Genomic DNA, 15,581 nt, shown 5'->3' with positions numbered 1-15,581 from the left:
TTCCCCAACCAATGTACCTGGTTGCAAGTGGCAGAAAACCCATTCAAACTAATGTAAGCAAATAGAACAGTATTTATTAATTCACATAACTAGAAAGTTCTAAAAGGTACAAGTGGCTTAGGGCTTGGCTAGATTCAAGGGTTCAAGTGATAATGTCAGTAATATGACTCTTTATCCTTTCTCTTCACATCCTCTCTGTTGGCTTTATTCTCAGGCAGACGTTCCCTGCAGCGTGGTGTAACCAGCAGCTCTAGGCTTGTATCTGAATGAGCCAAATAAGATTTGGCCAAGACTGATTGGCCCTTTTTGGGTCATGTGCTCATTTCTGAGCTAATCACACTTACCATAGAGAGGGTATTCTGATTGGCCAGGCCTAGATCGTGTGCACAGTCTTGTATTTAGGCGGAAGGAGTTATCCACAGGGAATGGGCTCCCACTTTTAAGGAAAGGTTCCGGTAGCAGAAGAAAAGAGGAGAAAGGATTCAGGGCAAACAAAACTTATAGCTAGCACAGTCTGCTCCAGAACTAAATAGGACAGATTGATTACTATTCCCAGACCATTCGTCACATTTTCCCATCACCTTGATTCGGGCCCTCCTCCCGCTGTGCTGTAACAGAAATTGACCTAAAATACGATGCCTATGAGCAAACCTCACTGCAGTCCACAGAGGCAAGCTCAGTGAGTCCAGGAATGAGAACCATCATAGACACTCTTTGATCTCAATGCAATACAAACGAAAACTGATAAAACTAGAAAACAAAAATCCCGATTATTTAAAAAATTTTTTTTTTTAAAACTGTTCTTCCAGTTTCTGGTCCAACATGTAAGGAGCTTGGAAGTTGCTACTCCATCCTAATAACAAGTAAAAAGCTGAACAAATTGAACAATCAACAACTCTTCTTCTATCTGTCAGAGAAGTGAGGTCACAGGGTAAATTGCTGTCCTCAGAGTTGGAGAGACAGGTAGATACAGAGAATCACAACTTACTAGAGCAGAAACCCACAAGCAGAAACCTCCATGGGAACCAGTGTCAGGGTAGGAAAATCTGAACTGTAATCGATGAATTGCTGAAGGCTCAGTGTGGACAAGTTAGAAACTTCCACTCTGTGGAAGACACTGTTAAAAGAATGAGAAGACAAGCCATAGACTGGGAGAAAATATTTGCAAAAATTACATCTGATGAAGGACTATTATGGAAAATATACAAAGAACTCTTAAACTCAATGATAAGGAAAAAAACAGCACCTGAATGAAAAATGGGCAAAAGATCTGAACAGACACCTCACTAAGGAAGATATATTGATGGTAAATAGGCATATAAAAGATGCTCCACATCATAAGCCAATTAGGGAAAAGCAAATTAAAACAACAATGAGCTGCCACTGCACAGCTGTTAGACGGCCAAAGTCCAGAGCCCTGACACCACCACATGCTGGGAGAATGTGGAGTAACAGTTACTCTCACTCATTGCTGCTGGGAATCCAAAACGGCACAGCCACTTAGGAAGACAATTTGGGGTTTTCTTACAAAACTAACTTAACTCTTACCAGCATCACACTCCTTGCTATTTACCCAAATAAGTTGAAAATATATATCTACTGTTAAGGACTGACTGTTTTTGACCCCTGGAAATTCATATGTTGAAGCCCTAATCCCCAATAATTGTCAAAACTTGAAAGCAGCAAAGATGTCCTTCAGTAGGTGAATGGATAAATAAACTCTGGTGCATCTGTGCAATAGAATATTATTCAGTGTTAAAAAGAAATGAACTATCAAGTCATTAAAGGCATGGATGAAATCTAAATGCATATTGCTAAGTGAAAGTAGCCAGTCTAAAATGGCTACAAACTGTATAATTTCCACTTATAGTGCATTCTGGAAAAAGCAACCTATGGAGATGGTGAAAACATTAGTGGTTAATTAGGCTGGTTTTATGGTTTATGTTATTTCCCCCAAAGAAACAGCTCTCAGATTTATTAATTTTATCATTTTTCTAGTCTAAATATTCTCTAATATTTAATATCTTTATTAATTTATTCCATGATAATAGGATAATATCCTCAAATACAGAGAAAACTAAGAGGATCATATGATATTACTTTGTTCCACTCTATGCAAGTCATTTTGAAAATAAGGATGAAATAGATTATTTTACAGGAGAGTATAAGTTCCCAAAATATACCCCCCAAATAGATGGAACCTGTGAGCAGAAAAATTAACAGAGAGGAAATATTGTCAAACAGCGACTAAAAACATCAGGAGACTCACATTGTTTTATAGGAGAATTTTATGAAAATCTCAAAGGGTAGATAATAACAATGCTAGTTGTTATCCCAGAGCATAGAAAAATTATTTTTATGACACATAACACTGATATCAAAACCCAAAAAGCACACACAAAAAACTGCAAACCAATTTTGCTTATGAATAGTGGTGTAAAGACATCCCAAATGAAATATTAGCCAAAAAACAAAAGAAAATAAAACAGCAGCTCATTAAAGGCATTTCCAATAAGTGATAAAAACACAGGTTATGTAATAAATAGAATTGGTATACTTGTTATCTGTCTGGAAAAAATTTGGTTGGACTCATATCTCATGTCTTACATCAAAATAAATTCCAAATGGATCAAACATTTAAATATACTTTATTTGGATTGTTTGTTTTTTTGCTATTAAGTTGTATGAGTTCTTTATATATTTTGGATATTAACTCCTTATCAGAAATATAATTTGCAAACATTTTTTAACCATTCTGTAGGGTGCCTTTTCAATTTGTTGATTCTTAGTTTGATACATCCCATTTATTAATTTTTGCTTTTGTTGCTTATGCTTTTGGTGTCATATCCAAAAAATCATTGCCAAGACCTACATCAAGGAAGTTTTTCCCTATGTTTTCTTCTAGGAGTTTTATGGTTTCAGTTATTCTATTTAAGTCTTTAATCTATTTCAAGTTAATATTTGTGAGTGGTATAAAATAGTGGTTCAATTTCATTCTTCTGCATGTAGTTACCTGGTTTTCCCAGCACCATTTATTGAAGAGACTATTCTTTCCCCATTGAGTGTTCTTGGATTCCTTGTCAAATATTTATTGACTGTATATGCAAGGATTTATTTCGGGCTCTCTATTCTGTCCCATTGATCCATTTGTCTACTTTTATGCCAGTACAATACTGTTTTGATTACTATAGCTTTGTAATCTAGTTTGAAATCAGGAAGTATGATGCCTCCAGCTTTGTTCTTCTTTCTCAGGATTGCTTTGGCTATTTGGGGTCTTTGTGATTCCCTGCAAATGTTAAGATTATTTTATTTCTGGAGAAATGCTGTTGGAATTTTGATAGGTATTGCATTGAATCTATAGATGGTTTTAGGTAGTATGGACATTTTAGCAACATTAATTCTTCTGATCCATGAACATGACATATCTTTCCATTTGTTTGTGTCTTCAAATTTCTTTCATCAAAGTCTTGTAGTTTTCACCATATGGATCTTTTACCTCCTTGGTCAAATTTATTACTAAGTATTTTATTGTTTTTGATGCTATTTGGTGTTTTCTTTATTTCTTTTTTGGATGTTTTGTTGTTAATGTAGAGAAATGCAACTGATTTCTGTATATGGATTTTGTATCCTGAAACTTCACTGAATTCGTTGATTAGTTCTAACAGTTTTTTGGTGGCTTCTTTAGAATTTACCAAATAAGCTTTGCTCAGTGGCAGTATCATAGCCAATGAGATTTATCTGAGGCATGATTATTGCTAATAGAATTGACCAAATATAAGATTATATTACCTGCAAACAAAGACAATTTTACTTCTTTCTTTCTGATTTGAATGTCTTTATAAGTATTAGTATTAAAATGGATCATATGGTTTGGTTTTAAGCTTCTTGGCAGCCAGGGTAAAAAGCAAAACATGGATCCTATATAAAATATGAAAGACAAAAACATATTTTCTTAGGAAAGATGGTACTTTTGCTGGCACTAAATTCTAAAATTATTTTTCACCTGGAGTTTACATAAGGAAAATAAAAGCATATAATGAACTAATTCTTCAATAAAAATTCTATTGTAAATGTAGACAATTGATTCTGGCTGTTTCTTTAGTGATGGACAAGAAAACCCCAGAGCAAAACATTAGAGCACAGACCAGTGAAGGGGAGTCCTCACAGGAGGCTTAGTTCCTGTGATCCAAGTAGGAAAAGCCAAGACTGTAAGGTTTCACCATTGGTCATTGGTAGAGTGAGTATTTTCTGTAGAGTATGGGGCAGCAGAAGCCATTTTCAGGGGTTAAGGTATAAGTGGGAAGCAGGGAAGTGGAGACAGCAGACATTGAATCTGTATTCAAGGAAGCTGCTGAAGATATGGTGAAAACCTTCCAGTAGACATATGTTTACAGTTGTTTTTTCCTTCCTGGCACATGGGAGGAACATTTCTTATTTCCTTAGAGTTAGAAAGGGGTTATCACATCTCCTCTTGCAACAAGTGGAAAAGGCCTGTGTTGAGAAGGAGGAGACATAAGATTAAAGCAGCCTGCTTTGCTGGGTCTGTACATGGAAGGCAGTTGCTCTGGAAAGTCACTTTGATCTGTAGTGGACTTTGCCTGAGTGAGAAAAAATAAGCCAAACCTTTGTTGTGCTACCTAGCCCATTCTACCTAACACAACAAGGATGAGGCAAGAGGGCTGAGAGGGGCAGCAAGGTGAAGAGACGCTGTTTTTAAATATGAAAAAGGGCTGAACATATAGGCAGAGGAGTATGATCCAGAAGAGGTGGAGAAGTTGGAGCTACAGGAAAGGGAGGATCTGTCTGGTCATTCAGATGTAACACATGACAGCAGGTGTATGATTTCTAGCCAGAGAGGAAGATTTACGCGTTCCTGTCAGAGATGGCAGCAGAGGAGAGTCCTGAACTCACTTCCTCCCACGCATACACTGAATCTACAGCTACACAGGGCACAGTTCCTTCTGAAAGAAATCCACAAACTATCTGAGCAACTCCTGTACATCTGATGAATGAGAAAACACCCGCATTGAAATGCATAGGAAAGGCTGAGACACACTCTTGCCATAAACCCCGCTCTGAGAGGAAGGTTTATCTTGGGACAAGAAAAGAGATGCTTCTTCCTCTAGCACAAGGGAAAGGCAAAGATGAGCAACGAGAGAGAGTTGGAAGAGAGGAAGGATAACGGCCTTTGTCTGGTGGAGGTGATTTCCTCAGGAAGTGAAGACATGAGGACGCCTGGTGAGAGGTGGGAAGAAGTGGTGGGGCAGGATTTGAGACCAAGGGGAAAGGTTTGGGGAACTCCCAAGAGGTGACTCACGGAGCAGTGACGGAGGGGAGGAGCCTGTACAACAGCTCAGCATGAATGTGTAGAGAAGCTGCTTTTGGAAAAGCTGTGACCTTCCCTGGGAAATCTTCCCTCCTCATAGTGGGGAAAGGATTGTCCTGATTAGCCTTCCATAAGGAAAGGCAAGCTCTCCATCATTGAAACTATTGAAGCAGAGCTTGTATAATCAATTGGTAGGGATATCATTAGAAGATCCCTGAATGGATGGACTGAGTAACCTTTAAGATCTCTTCCAACCTTGACATTTTATGATGCTATAATTCTATATATTTTAAGAAAGTTAACGAAATCAAATTACTTCTAGCCTATGCAAATTGCAGTGACCTGCTATCAGCTTCCCCAGGGAATGGAATGAAAAGTGCTGTGCACTCAGAATAGATTATGCCATTCTTGCACTCTCATTCCAGGTCAGTTCTCCTAACTATCAGATAATTATGATGGAGCAGATGTGCCGTCGTACTGACGGATAAGTTAGCCCAGCATTCATCTCTCCTGAGCAGGCATGATGGAACGGCTGGAAACAGTATTCTTTTTGTTTACTGGTGCCTTTTGGAATTTTCGGTTCCGAAACTCAGCATTTCCCCTGCTGACTCTAGGTTATCAAAGTTTCGTTCTCTTTAGATAATTTTATTTAGCTCGTATATCATGGAAGCAGCTTTGCAAAGGAGGCATCAGATAAAAGAGGAGATGTTCTGTATGGTTCTAGGTCCAGAAGGTACCACAAATCTCAAACTGATGACAGGACCCTCATTTGAGTTCTAAGTACCCTCCTGTGTCCTGGAATAATATAGAGAAAACAAAGACTCTTCCAACATTATGATGCTTATTTCATCTTGGGACGGAGCTGTATATTCCCAGCCTAAATCAAAGGGTGATCTTTGAACAAGGATCATTATGTGAGTCACAAAACCAGTGAACATTTTGTAATTCTATTCTAGTTGTATTGACACCACCTAAGTACTTCCATCGCCATAACAAGCCATTCGATGACCAGCAGCAGATGTGTTTTCAGGAGAAATGGGAGGCGTCAGCTTGTCAACATGACCTCCAGCCCCAATCTGGAGATGTTTGTCCCAGGAAGTCTCCTTTTATCTTATCGTCAGCTTGTAGCATCTTGTGGCATAAGTCATCTACCCAAAGCACCCAAATATTTCCATATGGAGTAGGGCTTTACACCCCTCTTTGACATAAGAAATAGTGCTTGATTCTTCCCTCAAGTTGAGCACCAGTAGATTAGGAGAATATCAACATTACGTAAGTCCTACATGTCAGGGAAGAAGGAGAGGGAAGATGTTCTACGATTAAAGGGAGTGCAGAGTATCCCCCTATTTATGGATAATAAACTGATGTTGATAAATAGCTTCATTGTGCCTAATGATAAAGAACAAAAGGGCAGAAATACTAATCAAAACTCTAATTACTATTGCTTATGTGGGGAGCAGAAAGAGCCCTTCACTTCTCGTTAACGTCATCCCACCAATGCAACCTAAAGTATGTCAGCCAAACTCTCCACCTCAAATTCTACCTAAAAATACTGGTATTAAAATGAGGATCTGTTTATTGCCACCATCTTTGGCTGTTTCCAAAATGGATATTAAATGGTTTTGATAAAAAATCCATAATCTGTATGATTTTTTAACTGGAAGGAGAACCATGTTGTAAAATGGAAAGAGAAAAGGGATTGTACCAGAATCCTAGCCTGAGTAGAAGAACTGCAACAGTAATCAAAATATAGCCCTTGAAGTCTTAGACTATCTGCAATATCCTCCACCAGCCTAAAATACCATTCTAAAATACTATTCTTATAAGGGATACTTTACTTGCCTTTACCAAACAGGCACCGTGGTATGTGGATGGTAAACAGTGTTGATTTGAATCACTAGAAAGCCAGGATAAAAAAAGAACTGTAGGAAAATGTTAAATAAACATAAATTCTTTTGCCACAGTACCTGAATAAAATATAACAAAAATCCTTGTAAATGAATAGCTAAGTGTGCAAACAAGAAAGCAAAATCACCAGGTACACAAAATGAAGAGGGAACTAAAAGCTTAAGCGGAAAGTGGGTGAACTGAAGATGCTGACTCCTGGAATGGAGGTGGGTAGATGTGAAGAGTGACTGGTGTAGAGGTAGGTGGGGTGGGCACGATGTTGGCAGTCCCAGTAACTAGGGGCTGGGGCTCTCATGCCCACACAGGGACAGGAAGTGAGCCTGGCATTCTTGGAGGGCCACAGCCCCAGGGAAAGTATAGATTAGGAAAATACCTGTCCACTGGCTTAGAAAGATAATAAGAGAACACGTCTGTCTCTGCTTGGGCTCAGATTTTAAAATTCTCCCCTGAGAATTCAAAACTCAGGGCCGTGTGTCGCATATAGATTTCAGTTTAAATTTATACCATCCAGAAGTCTGGAAAACTCCCAAGCCAAAAGCCTTCATAAAAAATGGGTTCCAGACTGCTGATAGTTTTGATTTGCCTGGAGAAGTAAATAGAGGCAAAACTCTGGAGGGACTATTCCATAAGCTAGGATGAAAGGGATTTCACGAACCACGCAAGCCACACCGAAGGTGAGAAAACTACCCACCATACCCACGAGTCTGAAGACATAATGAACAGAGTGACTAAAGTCTCAGGAAATAGAATAATAGAAAGAGAGTCAGGGAAAGAACGCAAGTATGTCTAAAGTTATTTTTAAAACTTGCACGTGTACAAAAGGACATATGGATAAGGTTATTTGTGGCAGTGTTATTTGTAATACCGAAAAACTGGAAACAACACATGTCATTGTTTAGAGGACCGGTTAAACTGTGAGTATGTAGTACCTACCCAAAGGCTGCTGGGTAACTGTGAAAAAAACAATTAAATTTTTTAAAATGAAGCTTTCTATGTACTGATGTGAAAAGACATTCTGGATAAATTGTTAACTGTATAAAGCCAGGAATAAACTATATAATTAGCTACCTTTTATCCAAGAAAGAGGGAAATGATTAGAATTTATACCCTTATCTTTGAGTACTTGCGTTGACATAGAAAGACTACACAAAAAATAGTTATATTGTTGACCATAGAGATTGGAGTCTGGGTGTGTAGAAGGGACATGGGTGGGAGTGAAACATATTTTTATGTTATTTTGATTTTTAAACCATGTGAATGTATTATTAAAATTGCCAGGAATAGAGATGATTTAGATAATGTAACAAACTTGATCAAATGGGATATATGTGAACCATACACCCAACGATTAGAAACTACATTTAAAATATGCTCTCTTAAAATATATATGAAACATTTGCAAAAATTGAACTCTCTTTAGGTCATAGAATCTCCAGAAAATTCTCTAAGATTTATTGTCTATAGTCCCTAGTCTCTGACTACAATATAATAAAACTAAAAATTAATATATAATCAATTTTATTTGATTATTTAAGAATTGACTTCTAAATATTCTACAGATCAAGGAAGAAATAATATTAAAATTATAAAAATATTTAAAATTGAGTAATAATTAATATTTTACATATTAAGTATGTGGAATAAACCTAAAATGATTCTTAGTGAAAAAATGTATATACATTTTAAGAAAGGAAAAAAACTATTAAAATTGTAATACTCAATATATACCAATAACAAAAGATGAATACAAGTCACGTTTGACTTCTGCAATTATGAGAGGTGCTCAAAGTGGTTACCATCAACGTAATTTTAATAGTTTTTTCCTTTCTTAAAATGTGTAAACATGTTTTTGGCACCCTGTGTGTGTATTTAAAAAAATAAATAAATAAATATATATATATACACACACACACACACACACATTATATATTTATATGACATGAAAGGTTATATAGATCAATGGAATAGAATTGAGAATGCAGAAATAAGCACTTATATTTACTGTTAATTGATTTTCAACAAGGGTGCTAAAACAATTCAATGGAGACAAATAGTCTTTAATAAATGTTGCTGGGACAATTGAATATCCATATGCAAGAGAACAAAGTTGTACCTTTACTTCATGCCACACACAAAAAATTAACTCAGTGGATCAAAGACCTAAATGTGAGAGCTAAAACAATTAATCTCTTAGAAGAAAATATAGGTATAATTATTTATGACCTTGGATTAAGCAATGTTTTTTTTAGATACGACAACAAAATCACATAGAACAAAATAAAAATTTTGGACATCAACAAACTTAAATTGTGCCTCAAAGGATACCATTAAGAAAACAAAAAGACAACCCGCAGAATGGGAGAAAGTTTTTACAAGTCATACGCATATACCTGATAAGAGCCCTATATCTAGAACATATAAAGAACTTGAATAGACATTTCTCCAAAGAAGATGTACAAATGGCCTATAAGCACATGGAATGGTACACGATGACGGCTCAGCATCATTGACCATCAGGGAAATACAAATCAAAATCACAATGAGATACCACTTCACACCCACTCAGATGGCTAGAAGTAAAAAGACAGAGGATAGCAATGTTGGTGACAGTGTGGCGAAGTTGAAAGATCAGTGGCATTTGGGGTAAGAATTGTAGAAAGACAAGGCCCTGGAAGAGCTGTCAGATAGAAGGGTTAGACGTGTGTGGCTGCCAGAGGTAGAAGCACTGTGCGCTGTGAATGGCAATGAAAGGAAGACACGTGCTGGCCTAACGTGGAGTCCCTCCTAATGGTCATACCTGCTGGAGGGCTGACCCACCTCTGCAGGTGTGCAGGGTCTGGGCAATTCTACTGGGGAATGAATATTGAGGAGAGAGTGGGTGATGGAGGTGTGGGGTGGGCAGGGGAGCTGTGTGATCCCCATAACCCCTGCTAGTCCTTCTAGCTTCTGATTAAGTCACATTTTTATGTGCGGACTTGTGTGCTGTACAGGCTCAGAGAAAGAAGCCAGCACAGCCTGGACTGGCCGAAGGAGGCTTCCTGAGACCCTAGCAGTCAACCCTGAAAATACCAAGTCCAGCCGCTGTGCTCTGGGTGGCTTCCCCCGGAGCACTGGGCGGCACAGTGAGGAAATGACAGTTCATACAACGGCACTCGGATCGCAATGACTCACTGTGTACGCGATACCATCAGCAGACGAGGCTGGGCGCTGAGGCCTCGTGTCACCAATCACTGGAGCCATCACATGGCCTGCTTAGCCGGGCTCTGTACCTTCTAAGCAGCACTCTGAGTGAAAAGCAGATTTATGAAATGCCCCATTCATTTCCTGTCCGAGATCCTATCTGAATCCAGAGTTCTTGCCTCCTGGAGAGTTAGCTGTTTCTCATAAAGACTTCCCTCCCCCTAAAGGTGCCGAAGCAACCTTGAGGGAGGAACAATCTTCCATTTTGCAAAGCAAACTGTGTTCTCCATATATTTTCAGAAAGATGCTTCTATGCTTGCTGAAACAGCTGGTGTAAGATGTTAGACCAATTTAACACCGCATCATTTCCTAGCACATATTTTGGTTGATCTGAGAGACTACACTTAAAAGCTATGGAAATGACCTGAGTCACAGTAAATCCTATAGCCGCTGGATTCTGGTGCGGTGGATGTAAAGCTGTCGGAGACGCTTTAGCCGGCTACGGCTAGGCGCTCCAGCTGAGAGGCTGAAAACATCCCACAGGACTCAGGCAGGGTTGCAAGTCATGTCTTGGCTTCTGTAAGGCAGCCTTGCAGGTAACGACTCGTGTTCACCAGCCCCTGGAAAGACTTAATGGTATTGAGCACTGCTTTCAACTCTATCCTATAGAGATAGGAAGTCATTGCAATAGGGTCATCTGCATCGTCCCTTGCCGGGACCTGTGGCAGTTCTTCACTGTGTAAATCTGGCTGAAATTCTGAGTATTTTGAGGAGAGAACCAAGGCTCAGAAGTGGGAGCACAGGTCTGTAATACTGAAGGAACCCTGAATTTTGGTGTAATGGATGGTTACTGGTGTGACCATGGGTCTACCAGCCTCAGGCTGGGTTGAGCCCCAGCTGAGGGAGACAGATACTGCTTCTCTGAGGCTGAACAAGTGGGGGAGGGACCTAGATTGCAAAGCCAGAGCAACCGCCCCTTGGGACTGCCTTGGATACTGTGTATTGAAATGGCCTGGACATGGGGAGAAGATGACATCTCTGAAATTACAATGCAGTTATTGGGAAGATAGCAGCCTTTCTCCAAAACAGTCCCTTCGAGAGAAATGAGGTCAGCTTTTCTTCTCTAGCTGTCGGATTCAGCTCTGCTTTCCTTTCAGCTGGAGCTCTTCCTTTGCTTCCATCTCTCCCTCTTCAGAACCCCTTCAGACTTCATCTGCCCCTCCTCTGTGAGGGCAGTGTCTGGCTCTGCCAGGGTGCAGGCTACTTGGGAGCAGAGACGGATGTGTCCTGCGCGTCCTGGGGAGACATAGGGCCTGAGGGTGATGCTGAAGCCTGGGCTCAGGAGCAGGGCCTGTGTTGCTTCCGTCCTTGGCAACATGGCAGGGGGACCATAAACGTGTGCTAAATAAAGGCCTAGGGGTCCAGAGGGCAGAACCACCTCTTCATTCTCTACCTCTCAGGCCATTGCAGGACCGGACCCACAGTACGTGCTCTGTGTGGCGGATCCTTTGCTGCCTTGATTTTCCATGGGCCCACATTTCTGGGGGGGCGCACAGGCTCTGGGACCCTTCTGGATTGGCTGTTTGAGATTGCCACGAAGTTTACTTGCCTGTAGAAAGGAGGTTGTCTCATTCAGTCCGTGACGCGTGTGAGTGCCCTTCCTAAAATCAATCTGTGCTGCGGGAGTTTGGCCCGGCAGCTGCCTGGATGACGCTTGTGTCACACCCCGCACCAATGCTTTTGCTTCTGTCCTAGGCTGAGAGAGGAGAGGCTCACAGCCCAGGGCCCAGATGGCTGGGCCTCAACCCCCTCATGTTTCCCTCCCTCTGAACAGAAATGGAAATCCAGAGCAGCTAGCCAGTGTCAGAGGGAGGAGAGCTGGGGCTGTGCCAGGAAGCCAGGGCCAGGCAGCCGCCCAGCTGTGCCCCAGGGTGAAGGCACCCATCCAAAGGGGCTGACACCGGGGAGGGGGGCTGGCAGTGGCAGCTATAGGCAGCCCAGCCCTGCTGTCTTTGCCAGTGCAGCTGGGCTCATGGCCCAGCCCTGACCTGGGAAGGAGAGGGAAGAAGAGGGAAGAATCTCAGACCCCCAAAGGGAGTCCTTGAACCCTAGTCACCTGTTGGAGGAGCCCCTTATCATGCAGAAATGGGCCTGTGTTAGTAGCCCCACTGTGCTCTGTGCTCAGTCATTGGCTGGGGGCAGGCCCACAGGAAGTGATGTCTCCACTGCCCCCTCTCTTGCTGTGTGTTTCCCGAGGGCTGGGGCCCTCTCCTTCCCAGGTCAGTCTTGCATTGTGGCCTAAGGGTCTCCTGCCTTGGCTCTCTCCTCTTTTTCCTTCACAGCCATTTTCCCCAATAGATCTCTTGCACATCTAAACGTGTGTGGGTGTCTGCTGCTTAGGGGGCTGTATGGCATGCATTCCTCTGTGTCTGATTCCTTTCTGCAGCATCTGTCAGCAAGAGCCACCCGTGCATGGAGCAGGAAGGCACTGCTCTCGGGGCGGCTGGGGTCCTCTTCCACCTGGTACAAGACCGTCCAGCTGCCATGCCTTCAGGTGTCCTCTAGCGCCACATCTCACCCTGGGCAGAGCCCCTGACGGCATTCCTGAGGGTTGGTCATCTGGACTCTGCATGAACATTTTCAGGGAGAGATCACAGCCTCTTCTGTGAGTTCATTGGAGGGCACAGCAAAATGCTAGGAAATTCTTCCTTAGCTTGGTCAGTCCACAAGTTACCTAACTCGTCCAGTGATATGACCATTCATTCACCTCTTCTTTCTTTGAAGGACAGTACCTGTGGCCTGCCACTGGAGGCCTGTGTGTGACCTCACTTCAGAGTAGGGGAGCGGAGGGTAGGAGCAGACAGGGCCTTTTCTGTACATGAGTGTCTTGGCAGAGGTAAAGCCCAGGTTTGGCAGCGGCAGGAGGTAATGGGAGAGGAAGAAGGGTACTTCCATTAAGGTTTCTGCAGCAGCAGGCTAAGTGCCCCATCTTTCTCCTTGGAAATAAAACATCACCCTTTCTGTAAAGGGAGAAAGAAATCTGTGCTCTCCTGCCACATGGACCTGGGGTTAAGTCCCAGCTGTAATTCTTAGAAGCTGTATGATCTGGGGCAACACTCAAACTGTCTGGGTCTCAATCTCCTCTTATTTAAAATAGGATAATAATACCCCCCAGATCTCTTTGAGAATTAAATAACCTGTTGTTTGTGAAACACGCTTTACGGACGACAGCTGTTAGTGAAATGACACCTGTGCGGCAGCCCAGCTCAGACTTATGAGCAGTGGGTCCTGCCTGAATATGAGCTTGGTGGTGCATGTATGTAGCGGGTTGAGTGGAGACCCCTAAAAGATATGCCCATGTCCTAATCTCTAGAACCTCTAAATGTGACCTTACCTGGATAAAGGGTCTTTACAGATGTGTTTAAATTAAGGATCTTGAAATGAGGTCGTCCTGAATCATCTGGGTGGGCTGTAAATAAAAAATAAATGTCCTTACAAAAGACATAGAGCACAGCAGGTGACAGAAGAAGCTGCAAAAGGTTTTTGAGCTGATTCAACTGAAGTGAAGACAGGAGGGTCTTAACAACACAATCCTTCCAGCCGGAGCAGATGGCACAGCAGCCCTGCTTGCTTTTGATGTTTTTGTCTTTGTAACTGGGAAAACCACATTTGGGAAGTAAAGAGAGTTGTAACATGAATGAAACAGTATGTAACAGCTTGTATATATGAAGAAAAAAGAGTAGCTACATGACTGTTGACAGAAGCCTGAGTTTGGAGAGAGATCCCATTTATGCCGGAAGGGTGGAGAAAGCCTGCCCACCCACCAGCCCTCCTTCCTTCAAAACATGGTTACGAAGCTTCAAGTCTGCGCCAGGCATTGTGTGAAGTGTGGAGGAGATAGCTGTGAACAAGAAAGAGAGTCTTTTCCCTCACTGGGCATGCAGCCTGGGAGGGGAGACGGGTGTTGAACAAAAATGCAGACGCATGATTTTAAAGGATAGCGGTAAGTGGTATGAATTGCCTTGGCACCCTCATCAAAATTCAATGACCATGTACGTGTGGGTCTGTTTCTGGGTTCTGTATTCTGCCCCATTGATCTGCGTCTCTCCTTGTACCAATTCCCCACGGTCCATCTGTCGTGGGAAGTCTGGAAGGCAGTGGGTGTATGCCCTCTAACATTGCTCTTCTTGTCCAATTGCTTTGGCTCCTCTGGTTCCTCTGTTTTTCGACCTAAAGTTTAGAGCCAGCTTTTTAGAATCAATTAACCATATATGTTAAGTGTTATGAAGGAAAAGTCCATGGAGCTAATGATTTTCATATACAAAATTTTAGCCATCCAATGCAAATGTTAGGCCAGAGGCAAATGATGGATGAGGTGACAGTTAGCTTCTTTTTTTCTTACTTAGGTTTTTGCGAGGGACTCTGAAATTCTATTACATGATCCTGTCACAAATGGTTTGAGGTGGCTGATGGTTGAATGTGGTCAGAACTATTTAGCGCTGCTCAAGCTAGCCTTTGTGTGTTTTTGCTTCTTTTACGCGTCCTTAATAACCAAGGTGTAAGTGAAGCCGGCAACACGACGCTGGCCTGTAAAACAGAATTGCAGGGAGAGGCTGGGGAGAAAGGGGCCATTGGATGAGTGTGGCCTCAGACCACACCACGGCATCGGAGCCTGCAGGCCGACAGGTTCATAGACTTGAGCCCTTCCTACGGGGCCTGATAGTTTAGACCCAGTGAGGAGCAGGTGGTGGGTATACCAGACTTGGAGAAAATGAATAAAGAGAGGTTGCAAGTGGGAAATTAGGAAGAGGGGATTTTGGCAACTTGCTGTTTTTACCCACAGCTGGACCTCAGAGAGGCAGCCTCCGTGGAGACCCAGGCTTACCGGGGGCCTCGGATTTCTGTATTTATCCGTCAGGAGAGTCTCACTGCTGTAACAGATAACTCCAAGATTTCAGTGGCTTTAACACAATGCAAATGTATTTCTTACTTCTGGCACAGACTATTGCGGGGGGTGGGGGGGAGTGTGGCTCTGCACAGTCCTTCAAGAGTCCCCCGTCCTTCCTCATGTGATGCCCCTTCTTGCTGCTCAGAGGCCTCTCCATGAGCCAGTGGGTGGGGAGTGAGAGCAAATGCTTCACGTAGGCCGTGTGTACATGCGGGCTTG

At 42.1% G+C, this 15,581-nt stretch overlaps 1 pseudogene; it reads left to right on the top strand.

The window, feature by feature from the left end:
- The first annotated feature begins 3,698 nt into the window (after nucleotides 1-3,698).
- LOC141568157 (U4 spliceosomal RNA) lies at nucleotides 3,699-3,831 on the top strand (annotated as a pseudogene).
- Nucleotides 3,832-15,581: the final 11,750 nt, after the last annotated feature.

This window comes from Rhinolophus sinicus, linkage group LG01 (genome assembly GCF_036562045.2).
Source record: "Rhinolophus sinicus isolate RSC01 linkage group LG01, ASM3656204v1, whole genome shotgun sequence".
NCBI lineage: Eukaryota > Metazoa > Chordata > Mammalia > Chiroptera > Rhinolophidae > Rhinolophus > Rhinolophus sinicus.
This window is presented reverse-complemented; position numbering and strand designations above follow the sequence as displayed.